This window comes from Danio aesculapii, chromosome 23, assembly GCF_903798145.1.
Source record: "Danio aesculapii chromosome 23, fDanAes4.1, whole genome shotgun sequence".
Lineage (NCBI taxonomy): Eukaryota > Metazoa > Chordata > Actinopteri > Cypriniformes > Danionidae > Danio > Danio aesculapii.
The window spans coordinates 37,320,540-37,335,198 of NC_079457.1; the positions used below are offsets into that span (position 1 = coordinate 37,320,540).

Genomic DNA, 14,659 nt, shown 5'->3' on the forward strand with positions numbered 1-14,659 from the left:
GGCCCGTTCCAAATAAAAAGCATGGAGAAGAAAGAGTGAATGAGGAGAAAAAGGGATGCATCCACTTAAAGGCAAAAACATACACCTAAGCAGAAAAAAGCAAAGGGGGGAGGAAAGTGCACGAGAGAGAGGGATAAAGAGAGAGACTTTCTTTTATGTTGATGAAAGATAGCAAACAAAAGCAGCTCAAGGACATCCCCGCTTTCAAACCTCTCCAGTTTTTCCTAAATAATGCAAGAAAGCTCTAAAAATGAAATTAGGTTGAGCCCAACAGCCCGATTCTTCATAATTACAGGACGCAGGACACTTTAAAAACCTCAGCTCATTCAGAGGGGGCTTAGCTTGCTCTGCCAAAAACCCATTCTAGGTCAAGCTGGCATGAACTGCGCACATTGCGGTAATACAACGCCGACTTCCTTTCACAGTGTGCTGACAGACAGAACTGATGAATGTCATAAACGTATAGTCCTCTTTTGCCCCTAATTGTGCCAGCTTGGCTTGAAGCCCGTGTTTGTGCGTGCCGATTGGCTGGTGAGACTCACTTTGATTGGTCGGCTCTGCAGTCTGAGGGAGGGCCGGCAGCGGCTGATCTTGTCTCCTCGCGTCCAGCGCTGGTTCAGGAGTTTCCCCCGGTACTCATTTTCTGTTTGAGAGAGAAAGAAAGAAAGAGAAAATGAAAATGAAGGAAAAAGACATGTCATGTCAGCATCCAAGCTGGCAGTTGGAGGAGTTTTGCGGAGTGAGGGTAAAAGAAGCGTTGGGTTAGGACGCTGTAACGCACTGATTCAGCAGTGAAATGGCCAGATCATCTCATCACCTGTCCACCTGCATCTGAATACAGCAGCCTCAGCACAACAAACATCCCAACAGCGACACACACACTCACAAGTGCACAACCAGACAAACACACACCTGCATGGGGCAATGATGTAAAAGTACAGTAATAGTAAAGAAAAACAAAGTATTTTAAATGAAAAAAAAAAGAGAAAGTAGTGAGGCGTCACGGTGGTGCAGTGGATCGCCTCACACCAAGAAGGTCGCTGGATCGAGCCTCGGCTGGGTCAGTTGGCATTTCTAAAAGGCTAAATTGTCTGTAGTTTATGAGTGTGAATGGGAGTGACTGAGTTTCCCAGTGATGGGTTGTGGCTGGAAGGGCATCTGCTTCGTAAAACATATGCTGGATAAGTTGGCGGTTCATTCTGCTGTGGCGACCCCTGATTAATAAAGGTATTAAGCCTAAAAGAAAATGGATGAAGAAAGTACTGTATGTTTTTATATTTGTTTTAATTAGGAATGCACGATATATCTGTGGCCATATCTATATCGGCCGATGAATGCTAATTTTAATGTTATATTTATCAGTCTGATATCAAAACTAGGCAGATATCTTTAAGCCTATAGATTACGTATTGCACTGCCTGCCTCACGCATGCGTGAGTCACACTTGTCTAGTGCACTATAAGTCTATTCCCAGAAAGTTTGTGTGGTATTGCTGTTCGTTAATAACTTCGTAAGTAGCCATATTCCTTATCATTATAGAAATGTTTGGTAGAGAGTCATCGTGTATTTTGGTTTAAATTGCCATAGGAAAAATATTACATGTGTATAAATGAAAGATAACTTTGTGTAAGCATGAGAAAATCTTGTGGGCGTGTGGTAATCAAAGTGTCATATGACCCAGCGACAAACAATTGTACATTACTGTAACACATTTTATTAGACAACATTTGAGCTGGTTTCAGTTTTTAGTTTTCGTTTTCATTTTATTTAAAATATAATTATTTAAATTGTTTGTTAATTAAATCCTGTTTTTTTATTTAACCTATTATTTTTATGCAACACTCCAGTTGCATGTTAATTTGGTATGTATTATTTTTTGGCATGCTGATTTATGTGAAATTCATTCATTCATTTTCTTTTCAGCTTAGTCCCTTTATTAATCTGGGGTCGCCACAGGGGAATGAACCACCAACTTATCCAGCACATGTTTTATGCAGCGGATGCCCTTCCAGCTGCAACCCATCTCTGGGAAACATCCATACGCACTCATTCAGACTCATACACTACCGGAGCACCCAGAGAAAATCCACGCGAACGCAGGGAGAACATGCAAACTTCACACAGAAACACCAACTGACCCAGCCGAGGCTTGACCTTCTTGCTGTGAGGCGACAGCACTACCTACTGCGCCACTGCATCGCCAGGTCTATATAATCACCTTGCGAGTAGGATATTCTAAGATCAGTTTAGACTTTTATGAAGTTTTTAAAATAAAATCAGTTGTTTATGCTATAAAAATATACAATTTTGAAATATTTATATTTATCGGCCTATATATCGGTTATCGGCCTCCAAATCTAAAGAGTTATCAGTTATCGATATCGGCCCAAAAGTCCATATCGGTGCATTCCCTAGTTTTAATATAATTTTGAAGGGAAGTTTAAGCAAAAAATAAACAAAACTTAAGGACTTCTATTTTCATTTTTAGAGAATGGAATACCAATTTTTAACTTCAGTTAACTTTGAGTTAAGAAAACATATATTAGGTGGAATAAACATTTTATTTAATGACAGGAAATGAAAACATTTATTATTTTGACCAATTCTCAATTTCTGCCCAGATTACACTGTTTAGTTTGAAATTAGTAAGAAATTTCATTACTGAATAAAAAAAAGATTACAGTAAGATTGCCTAAATACAGTAAGATAATTTGCAAGAGGTGTCTTAATTTCTTTCATACACCACAATACACAAATATGTATACTTATTTGAAAAAGTAATAATAAAAGATGCTAAACAGCTAATTAAAAATGTATCATTATGCTAACAAAACAGATTACCTAATATTTTCTGTCTTCATGACCTACAAAATTCAAGCGACAAAACAAATTCAAGTTCTAAACATATTTTAGTCAAATTAATTAGCAAAAAGTGTCACTGACCCACATATACACCAAAAATAAATAAAATAAATAAATAAAAAGTGACATTTATCTTTGAGCTTAAATGCATTAACTAATAGAACATACTGACAGCACATATACGGTGTGTTTATGTGTTGACTGAAAGGTGTGCAGAGTGGTATGCGTGAAGTGACAGTTTGACAGGTCATGATGGGGGCTGTGCCTTTTACACATGTGACCCCTGCACTTCTAATTAAAGAGAGAAGAGAGAACTCGAAAAAACTCACATTCGCACATACGTGCATACATATGCATGCTAAAGCACCCCAGCTGGAAGCTCTGTCAGTCTGCTATTAGAATCAATCACATTTGTGCATTTTTATTGAGCTTTTAGCAGGCAGGAGTGCAGGAGAGAGGAGGGGTCACAAAGACAAGAGTGTGTTGGGGGAGGGAATTTGGTCAGTAAATAATGAATCAACCATAAATCAGATTTTTTTTCTCCCTCCTCTTTCTTTTTTTTTTTCATCAGGGTAATAGTCCATCTCTCCATAAAGCCATTCTCCATCCCACCTCTCACCTCCCCCCTCCAGCACACATGTGATAGACGTGTGTGATAAAATGATAAAAGAGGATCCCAATAAAATTTAATGCAAAAAAATATAGAATAAATTCTCCCGGTGCTATCAAGCGTAGGGTGTATTAAACTAATCGTTACATTCATCAGCAAGCACAGATCAGCCATTGTTTGTGAAATCTCACAGCTGAGACTTGTGTTTAAGTCAACAATACCACAATGTATAGGCCTGGGCGATATGGCAAAAATGCTATCTCGATAAATATTTTCCATATTGAACGATAACGACATATATTTTGATATAAGTTGTTAATGCTTCCAGATTTAAAAGAGTACCCCAACAATAACTGACGCCACAAAAATTAGAGGGTCCATTAAATGGCATAACATATTTTCGGTGGAAAAATTTCTCTTAATATCAACACACTATTGTTGCACATTTCTGCTGTGTGATTGGCTCTTAGATCAATATAGAGTAAAAAAGTCCAGAGCTTATCATTGTTATTGGCATAAATTTTATAGCGATTCGATATAATATCGTTTATCGGTCCAGCCCTGGTCACAGACTATGTACATATTCTTATATTCTTATATTCCTATATTAAGTTTTAAAAAAGGAATAGTTATATTTGATAGTGTAGTTTTTATATTTACAGTAATTAAATATTATAGAATTATATATTATAACTATTATGTTTTATAACTATAGTGTTATATTATATGTACGTTTATTTAGTTGACTTTATTTTTAGTTTGGTACTTTAGTTTACTTTTTCAGCACGACGATATGCTGAAATATTATATAAAATTTATAAATAATTGTCAAATAAGGTTTTATAATACATGTTTTGTCATTTTTCCAGTACTAATGTATACACAAACTTTTTATTTTTAGAAGCTATCTGTATTTATTTTATCTTATTTATTTATTTATTTATTTATTTATTTATTTTCTGCCATCAAAAATTTGTTCATGTTGCCATCTAACCATAATCCAAAACACTTACAAAACAAATGCCATTATACAGTACCTTTCATCTCCACTTCCTTGATCATGAAAACTCCATAAGAAATTTATGTTTTGATATGTTGTTTTATTTTGGTATAAGAAACATATGTATGGAGTCAATCTAGGGCCATATATACTTGCAAATTAAAAGAAAGTTTTGCAAACAAAAAATAAAGTATTGAGCAAAAAATAAATAAATAAATAAATGCAAATCTCCAAAAATCGCAATGCGCAAATTTGTTTTTGAGAAATAAAAATTTATTTTGCTAAAAAAATAAAGAACAGCAAAGGGAAAATTAGGTTTTGAGAAATAAAAAAGAAATTTGCAAACAAAAAAAGAACTGCAAATAAAAATCAAGTTTATACAGTAGCAAAACATTTTTATAGCATTGCCTTACCAAAACCCGTCCAGTCAATTTGCTTTTTAGCCTTTTACTTTGTGACAGTGATTTGACAAGGGGACGGAGTCAAGGGAACTTGGGCATTTAAGACAGGCCCGGACATGCCTCCATTTAAGCGACGTCATCACCTGGAGACACAGTATCACCGAGGTGGTCTTGCCCAGTAGGTCCGGGCCTGCCGTAAATGCCCAAGTTCCCTTGACTCCGCCCCATTGTCAAATCATGGCCACAAAGTGAAACGTGCAGTAAAGTGAAGCGCAAAGTGAAAACAGCAGTGCAAACTCATGGTTGACAAAAAAGCAAATCAAAATGAGCATGGCAATTGACTAGACGGGTTTTGTAAAGGTAATGCTATAAAAATGTTTTGCAAATATATATAGTTTTTTTAATTGCAATGTTTTAGTTTTTTTGCACTGCTTGATTTTTATGTGCAGTTTATTTTTGTTTGCAAATTTCATTTTTATTTCTTAAAACTTAATTTCCCCTTTGTAATTCTTTATTTTTGTCAGCAAAATAAATTTTTATTTCTCAAAAATAAATTTTCGCTTTGCGATTTTTGGAGATTTGCATTTATTTATTAGTAGTTTTTGCAAAACGTTCTTTTATTTTGCCGTAGATTGACTCCATACGTATGCCTTCCTCATTTTGCCTCTTCTCCCCTCTTTCATGTCCTCATTTTTATTTTATTTCCTTTACCTTCATCTCAATCTGGCGTTTTCTTCCTTTAAGGGAGGCTTCCATCTGTTCTTTTAGGCCAGGAAAACTCACCTCGTGCTCTCAGAGAGAGTTAAAGAGCAGGAGAGCGAAAGAGAAAGAGTTTGCTGTCAGTAAAAGAAGAGCCTTTAAACATGTCTCTCTCTCTCTCTCTCTCATTTCCCGCTCTAACATCTGCCCTTCTCTCTTAGCAAGCACAAAATAAACAAAGCAGGCAGATCTGATTTGCCTCCTAAAACTCCGTGCAGCAGCAATAACCCAGAAAAAGACAGGCAGGATGCCAGTCATCAGAGTTAGAAAGCTGTAGGGCATTGTCAGTAAAAGCATTTCCAATGCCCCTTACACACACACACACACACACACACGCACACACACACACTCCCACGCAGACACGAACAAAACGCTTATTTATCAACTTTCAGGCCTCTTCTAAAAAGTGACTACAACAGCACTACTGTGCATCCTTCCCCCCTCAACGCTCTCGCTTTCTCTCATTCTACAAATTTCAAGCCAAATAAACAGAACTGCGAGGCGCAAAGGGCTCTTTAAAATCTCACCATAAACCGGGGCCGTAGAGCCGACTCCACATTTTCGGGGCCTTCTGAAATGCCACGGCCCCATTAATCCATCCTCTGGGCTCTGTAATACCTCGCCGGCTCAGGTGCCACTCATTCTGAACATTCATAAAGCCCAACAGCTCATCATTTACACACAGGTTAGAGAGACTGTTTGCTTTAAAGTGTTACACCGCAAGAGGAACAAGAGATTACTGAATGATCTGTGATAGTTCTGCTACAGCCAGACTGTCAAAGGAGATGGAGATGAGTGTAAACAAATCAAGAAAATCATGTCATGTGGCTGAAATCCATCATAGTGATGCTTTTGAGACAGACGTAAATCCATAGTTTAGATTAAATAGCGATGGATGCCTTCACCGTAATCCACGGGTGACACATCTGCACTCTCAGCTCCAGTTAAGCTGGATTTCACTTCAACTTTGTGATTAGAGAACAAACGGAAAGCTCTTAACAAGAGCAAAGGTGAAAGAATGATGCTGGCTGGCGAGACGTGCGCAAAAGTAATTACTATTATTATTTATACAGTTGAAGTCAAAATTATTAGCCCCCCCTGTTTATTTTTTTCCCCAATTTCTGTTTAACAGAGAGAAGATTTTGTTCAACACATTTCTAAACATAATAGTTTTAATAACTCATCTCTAAAAACTGATTTATTTTGTCTTTGTCATGATGACAGTAAATAATATTTGACTAGATATTTTTCAAGACACTTCTATACAGCTTAAAGTGACATTTAAAGGCTTAACTAGAGTAATTAGGTTAACTAGGCAGGTTAGGGTAATTAGGCAAGTTAATGTATACCAATGGTTTGTTCTATAGACTATCAAAAAAATATAGCTTAAAGGGGCTAATAATTTTGACCATAAAATGTTTTTTTAAAAATTAAATACTGCTTTTATTCTAGCCAAAATAAAACAAATAAGACTTTCTCCAGAAGAAAAAATATTATCAGGCATACTGTGAAAATTTCCTTGCTCTGTTAAACATCATTTGGGAAATATTTAAAAGAGAAAAGATGGGGGGCTAATACTTCTGACTTCAACTGTATATATAAAACATTAATACCGAATTATGTTTAAAGGGACAGTTCACCCACAAATTTACTCACCCTCCACTTGTTCCAATCATACTACATGGTGTCCGCGGTGTCTTAAAAAGTATTAAAAATTGATAAATCAATTATGAGAAAATGAAGGCCCTTAAAAGGTATTAAAAAGTCTTAATCACGTTTTTACCAGGTCTTAAATTCTGTTCAAGTGTTGTTCAAAGTGTTTGACTCCAAAAATATATTTATTTTCCTCCTAATGTTAACAACGGCGTGCTCAATCCACGCGATTGGTTTGGGCCAGAGAGCGTCCAGCCAAGCTCCTCCATTCGGGTGATGTCACGTAATTTGCGACGATAGAGCAAAACCATAGAGAGAAACAGACAGCAAAATGGGAAAATGTAAGTTTGCAAACTCCTGATTGGAGAAAGACGAGTTTAAACAGTGGCTGAAGCCTGTTGCTGAAAACAACCGCATAATTTATTATTTCAAGATTTGTTTCTTCCGAGCTTATCTGAGTTTTGTTGCATGGTTGTGCTCCGTAAATCTATTTAACTACAATTGTTTATTAAGGTTTGATACTGATTAGAACTTAAAGTGGCAATGAGGTCTTAAAATATTCTGAGAGGGTCTTTAAAAAGTCCTAAAATGGTGTTGAAATTACCTTTAGGATACTTGCATATACCCTGTATTAAAATAGGCTCATTTCACAACTCTCCTATGTTAAACAGTTGAGTTTTACCATTTCTAAATCCATTCAGTCAATCTCTGGTTCTGATTGGAGCACTTTTAGCTAAGCTTATAAATCACTGAATCGGATCAGAAGAGTTTTGGTAATTTTCCTATTTAAAGCTTGACTCCTCTGTAGTTACATTGTGTACTAAGACAGACTCTAAATGAAAAAGTTGCTATTTTCTGGATATTAAAAGCTAAGCTAAGCTAAAAGTGTTCCTGCCAGATCCATAGATCGGCTGAATGGTTTAAAAAATGGTGAAACTTAACTATTGAACTCTGACAGAGTTGTGTGAAAGACAGTGTTCCTTTAGGTTTCTTTCTCCTGCTGAACAGTAAAAAAGTATTTTGAAGCATGTTGGAAACCCCTCTACTATGGATTTCAAAGCCTACCAGTTTCCAACTAACTTTAAAATATCTTCAGCAGAAATAAAAAATGTTCTGAAACCGCTTGAAGGCAAGTAAATGGTAAGTCAATGTTTATTTTGGGGTGAACTATCCTTTTAACATTTGTGGTGCATTGTATTATTATTGTATAAACCTTGACTTGTGCCTAAAAATCAGCAGCCAGTAATAAAATTAGACTCTCTTTTATGTCAAAACAAGTCAAAGTGCCTTTGAGAGCTACAGGCACTCTGTTTTTCTTTATGACGCACCTCGGAAAACGCCATGACAACCATGAGCAGCAGACAGAGGCCCACTCGAGAGTGACTCCGCGTTAAAGGAGCAATGGCAGAATCTGCTTTTGTCTGGCATTCTTAAATAGACTGAAACACTCTCAAGGTTATGGACAAGTTAAGAGGTTGACTATCAATGTTCAAATTTCCTGCTCAAAAGTGCTGTATAGAAACACCTGTTAAGATGTACTTATGCCGTTATGCGAAAGCAGATTCATTACAGCAACTTGAGTCGAACTTGATCTGAATGACTGCGCTTCTAGATTCATATTTACGCCAGTAGATGGCAACAAACTTTAAATGAGTGCATCCGTCAATGATTCATGCAACAGATGAAAAAAGAAAAGGAACAAAATTTGTTAATGAGTCTTACAATTATAAAATGTTTACAAGTCTACTATAAAGTGTTTAAACATAATTAGCTCAAGTCACACGAGTAACGAATTGAAGGTATGCTAGTGCAGTCAGACTCAAAAAAGACTTGTGTTTGTTTAGGATATTCCATCCATCTTTTTTGCCTTTCCAAGTCAAACTAGAAAATCGTTTAAGTGCTTCAAAAAAGAGAATCTTTAAAGTTCTTAATATAAGTCAAGAAATAGGTGAGAACGAGAAAAAAATCGTACAAGATTAGTCCAAACACTCAACTTTAAAAGAAGGAAATCCATTGGGATTTTGCAAAAGGAGGCTAAATGTAAATCAGCACACATAGGGGAAGGGGAATTATTTTGCAAGTTTCTTTTTAAAACACCAAACCAAACCACCGCCATCCAAAAAACCTTACAAACAAACAATGATGGCTGGAGCACAAGACTCAAAAAGATTAAGCACCATACTTTAATACTTTAAAGGGATCATGATCAGAAATCATATATTTTGACATATAAGAGCTCTTTGTACCAATAAAACATCCTGAAAATGTCAAAGCTTTAAACATCTTCCTATTTATAAAGCAAGCATTTATTTTATCAAGCTTTCAAAACAGACAAGCTCTTAAATTGACATCACAAAGGCATATATTGGCAATTATATGGAAGAAGATTATATGTTGTTTGTTTTTCAGCAAATTTGACTGCAGATTGAAAGAAATGAGCCACAGTGTAATGGCAAGATCTCAAATAGTAAATAATCAATTTAGAAACTATATGAACTAACGTTTTATATAGATAATGATGTCGGCGCAGTGGTAGTGCTGTCGCCTCACAGCAAGAATGTCGCTGGTTCGAGCCTCGGCTGGGTCAGTTGGCATTTCTGTGTGGAGTTTGCATGTTCTCCCTGCGTTCGCGTGGGTTTCCTACGAGTGCTCCGGTTTCCCCCACAGTCCAAAGACATGGGGTACAGGTGAATTAGAAAGGCTAAATTGTCCGTAGTGTATGAGTGTGAATGAGAGTGTATGGATGTTTCCCAGAGATGGGTTGGCGGTTCATTCCACTATGGTGACCCCGGATTAATAAAGGGACTGTGCTGAAAAGAAAATGAATGAATAGATAATGCTGTCAAAACTTGTGCAAAAGCAAGGTGTTGTTACAATTAGCTAAGAAATGACATTAGGAAGTCAATTCAAAAGCCATTTACTGATTAAAAAGATTGTTCAAAATAATAATAAAAACACTTATTCTAAACTTGTTTAAGTTTCTTTCTTTTGACCAACACAAAAAAATATACTTTGAACAATGCTGGAGACCACTAGCCACTGACTTTTGTATTTTTTTCCTACTCTAGATGTAATTGGCTGCCTATTATTAACCTTCTTCTAAATATCTATGTTTGAGTTCACCAGAAGATGGAAACTTATAATTGTAACCACATAAAAGGATAGAACACCCTTTAAAAAAACGAAAGTTGTCATCATTTACTCTCCATTCACTTTTTCCAAACTTGTTTGATTTTCTTTCTTCTGTTGAACACAAAATAAGATATTTTGCAGAAAGCTGAAACATGTAATCCTTGATTACTATAGGACTTGTTTTTTTTTGTTGTTGATGGTTACATGTTTTTAGTAGTTTATTTTATTTATTTATTTTTTCTTCAGAATATCTTTTTGTGCTAAACAGAAGAATAAAACACAAAGAATTATAATCAGAGTAAATTGTGAGTAGACTTTCATTTTTGGGTGAACTATCACTTTAAGGGTGACCGACGAGTGTCACTGACTATGACTTAATCGTTTTAGCATTATAAGTGAACATTAAGGAACACATTAAAATGATTTTTTTTAAATCAATGTCATGACTTCTTTAAAATGAAGAACGTGACTTGTTTCAAAAGTGAAAACCTTAAGTGAATCAATGTGAATCAGCGCAGAGTGCAGATAATTATTATTAAAAGGTTTGTTTAAAACACCGAACGAAACACCGCCACCAGGCGCCTTTGCAGTGCACGACTCAATAAGAGTATATAAAAGTAGGAAATGTGTTATGCTTTTGAAAAAAAAAAAAAACTCAAGTGAACTAAATTTTTTAACTTAGAACTGTCCTTAAAACGCCGAAGAAAACAGCTACAACGAATAAAACTCCGGGTAAACAAACAGTAGCGCGCTTGTAGCGCACTTCTAAAACATTACAAACATGCATTTTAAATCACCGATCAATTCAACTGCCTGCAATTCAGTGTTTCAAGGCTTAAAGGCTGCTCTAAATGGCACCTTTCTTCACTAATGATAGGGGCGACCCTGACCCTCAGCCCTGGTGGCGTGGCTTTCTGCTGTGCTTTGAATGAGAAGAGCGCAATTTGGCCCAGCTGCTCCATTCCACATGTTTATTACTCTCTCCTCTCCGGCGAACCCGCGGCACCTGCTGCAGCGCTGCATCTTTATTTATTTCCCCCCACCTTTCTATCACTAGTTTCCTGTCCTATGGACTGAGCGATAAACAAGCGAGCGTTTAGCGCCATTGGACAAGCAAAATGAACGTTGACGTTAGTATATTGCAAACAACCCTGCTTGAATATGATAGGAATTAATCCTCGGATAAGATTAAACGGCGATCTGTAAAGACCCAGATTTCATGAGTCGGGTGAAAAGAGCGTCTGCATGCACCAGATGATCCTCTATAGTCTCATTTGAGTATAAGACTGAGCACATTGTTCGGTTATATATTAACACGGCTCAGAAATAATTGGAAAAACTTGCAAGGATTCCCCTCATCGCACAGATAGCAGCAGCATCTTCTTTTATTAAACTCTGGAGGTTCCTGACGACTGCGCAATTCTGCGCAATTTCCGCAAACAGATAGATAGGATCTTGTGAAGTTATTACCAAAACCAGTTCCTAGGCGAGCGAGATAAAATAAACGACTCCATGAATCAATGTTGCGCTCAGGTGACCTTCACTGTACGCAGTGCTGAATATCATGACAAGTGGATGTCGCTAAAACGCGGTAGGCAGCCGACACAACATTAGCAGCAATATTTATCTGCAATGTGTGGTGGGACTGAGAAGTGGTGTTACCATTCATGCTATGTACATCACACTATTAAGCTATATATTTTCCACCCTTTTTTTTTTTGCTATAGTCATAAAACTTATGTCAAGCACCAAGCCACGTCGCAGCACTAACAAAACTAATGCTTTTAAAATGTTTAAAGTTTAAAGCAAAATAAACTTTTTAATGACACCTCATTTCGTTATAAACATGTTAATTCACAGTGGAAAATATTTGATTACAATTTCAAATTAAACTGAAAACAAATATAGGAATGCGTAAAATTGGGTGATAGTCACTCTCCATGTGTGGCCAATACGTTGTCTCATCTTTTTAGGTTCATTATATGATGGAAAGAGTTCCAAGCCTCCAAGTTTGCTCTGCCATGTTATTTTTGAGCAATGCCAAAGTAAACAGAATAACTTGTCATCTTCTGTGATACCAACACTTCGACTAACAAAATCTTTATTTATTTTTTAATCTTGTAACTTCTTTATATTTTTGCCTGGAGAATATGTTCTATATTAATCGCCTCATGATAGTGATGCTCATGTACATTGGCGATTTTACCCCAGTAACTATTTTTTAATGGTTTGAACTGATGGAGTTACACCTCACCCTGTGTTACAGCGCTTCAGCTCTCCTCTACACCACTGATAGTGGAAGCGCTGGCTGCTACAGTGCCAGAAGACTCAGACTGTGAGAAGTTAGTCACACTTAAAGCTCACAAACTCCACTTACTTTTCCAATAGCATGAGGCATTTGTCTCAAAGAGGTTCAACACTTATCTTAAAAACATTTATGTAAAACAATACTAATAATTAACAACAACAATAGCACTGCAATTCGAATGAATATCTTAATATTTAGATTGACTGTGATTACACGATCACTGGCTCTCAGATAAAACACATTCACGTTCACTTCGTCCACCATCTTGGTTGCAGGTGCTTTGATATTATACTTCATACAATAGTAGATGTCTAACACATTAGCTTCGGAATACTGAGCAATATGACACACGTACGGACTAATCACTCATTAGATATGAACAGGGGCGGGGGGACGAATGCAGAGGATGGGCGTTATTGCTTCAACTCTCATGACTTTTCTTCTGCGCATCTCACCAGGGGCGGTTGACATTTAAAGAGAGCATCTCTCCACTCTGTTTTCTGCTGCAGAAAATCAAATGGCCACCCCTCCTTCTTCTTCTTCCACGCCATTCGTGCACTCGGCCGGGAGTCCTGCGCTACGCCCATTGTTCGACCTTAATTACACAGAGCCATATGGATGCAACTCCGTATGTGTGCCAAAAGATGGAGATTTTATACAACTACATGACAGTGAGCCCTCACAGAGCCGAGTCCAACAAACGGATGAGTTGTAAACACACAAGCACACATCATACGCGAATAAAAGCGATGAAGTGGATTAGGAAATAAACAGTTTTGACTAACGCACGCCGCGCGCATTAATCAGCATTTTATGCGCGAGAATGAGAAGGCAGCGTAGGAATATTGATACGGCGTTCCCGATTCATCTCGGGGATCAAACGCACGCATGATTTCCGTGCCAAAGTGAGAAGATAAATAAGGCACCGCTGCGTTCGTAGCTACAAGAGCGCCATATCTGACTCTTTTCTCCATCACTTTTTCCATGTCAACTCCACACACTCTCCGCTGGAGCTTCTTCTAGCAATCAAGCATGGGCACACACTCGAACTATCCTCTCCGAAACAGTCCAGCAAACCTCATACTCCAAAGACTACCAAAATCAATCACCAACCGCGATGAGAAGTGAAAACGAAAATAAAACCGACACCCTTTACCGTAAAACCCATTAACCTTGATCTCTAGGGCATCTCAAAACGGGAAGATCTAGATACAGATCTTTCAGTATTACAATAACACAACATGAAACATTCATTAAACCTTCCAACAACTCAAATCATGACTCTAAATCTAAAGATTAGCATCGCAGCTCATAGATCAACATATCATGATAATAAACAAAAACAATCAAAACTGTTTATATTAACAACCTATACAAATCCAAACGAATCGTGATTACCTGAGTGAAAACAACAATAATCCCGAAAGCTTCTTCTGCAGGCGCTTCACTCGTCTTCGTCGTCTTTTCAGTACGCTGTGAGACAGTTTGGGGTAAAATATCCCATTTATAGATTATTTCTAAAAGAAAACTAAACTCTACTTCTTCAGTAGTATCCCGATAGATTCGGTGACAAGCGGGGATGAGGATCGGCTGTTCGGCTGGTGCTGCTACGGACGAACGAGGATCCAGAACGGGGCGGTATGAACGCTACTTGTTTGTAAGCAAAAACATGGCTTCATTTGCCTTTGTCAGCGAGAAAACGTAATATTGACTTACCTTTCCCTCATGAGCCATTGTCCCCCACCTCCTCCCTCCGCCCTTTGCCATGACATCACGAAAGCTGTAGTAAAACCTACAACATCGATGGGCTGGGCTTTGAATATCCCCCCGCAATAACTCAGCGGGCATGTGTACAGCCATGCACACTCTATTTCATACTCTGTCTTTCTCAGTGCACACACACACACACGCGCGCGCGCGCGCGCACACACACA

At 37.5% G+C, this 14,659-nt stretch overlaps 1 protein-coding gene across 1 annotated transcript in view; it reads right to left on the minus strand.

The window, feature by feature from the left end:
• myt1b (myelin transcription factor 1b) overlaps positions 1-14,385 on the minus strand; it is a 63,877-nt gene extending 49,492 nt beyond the window's left edge. Inside the window, exons 1-2 of the mRNA XM_056449316.1 lie at positions 14,124-14,385; positions 543-643 (exon numbers count right to left, since the gene is read on the minus strand). The gene's annotated coding sequence lies outside the window, so the exon portion shown is untranslated. The remainder of the gene's footprint in view (positions 1-542; positions 644-14,123) is intronic.
• Positions 14,386-14,659: the final 274 nt, after the last annotated feature.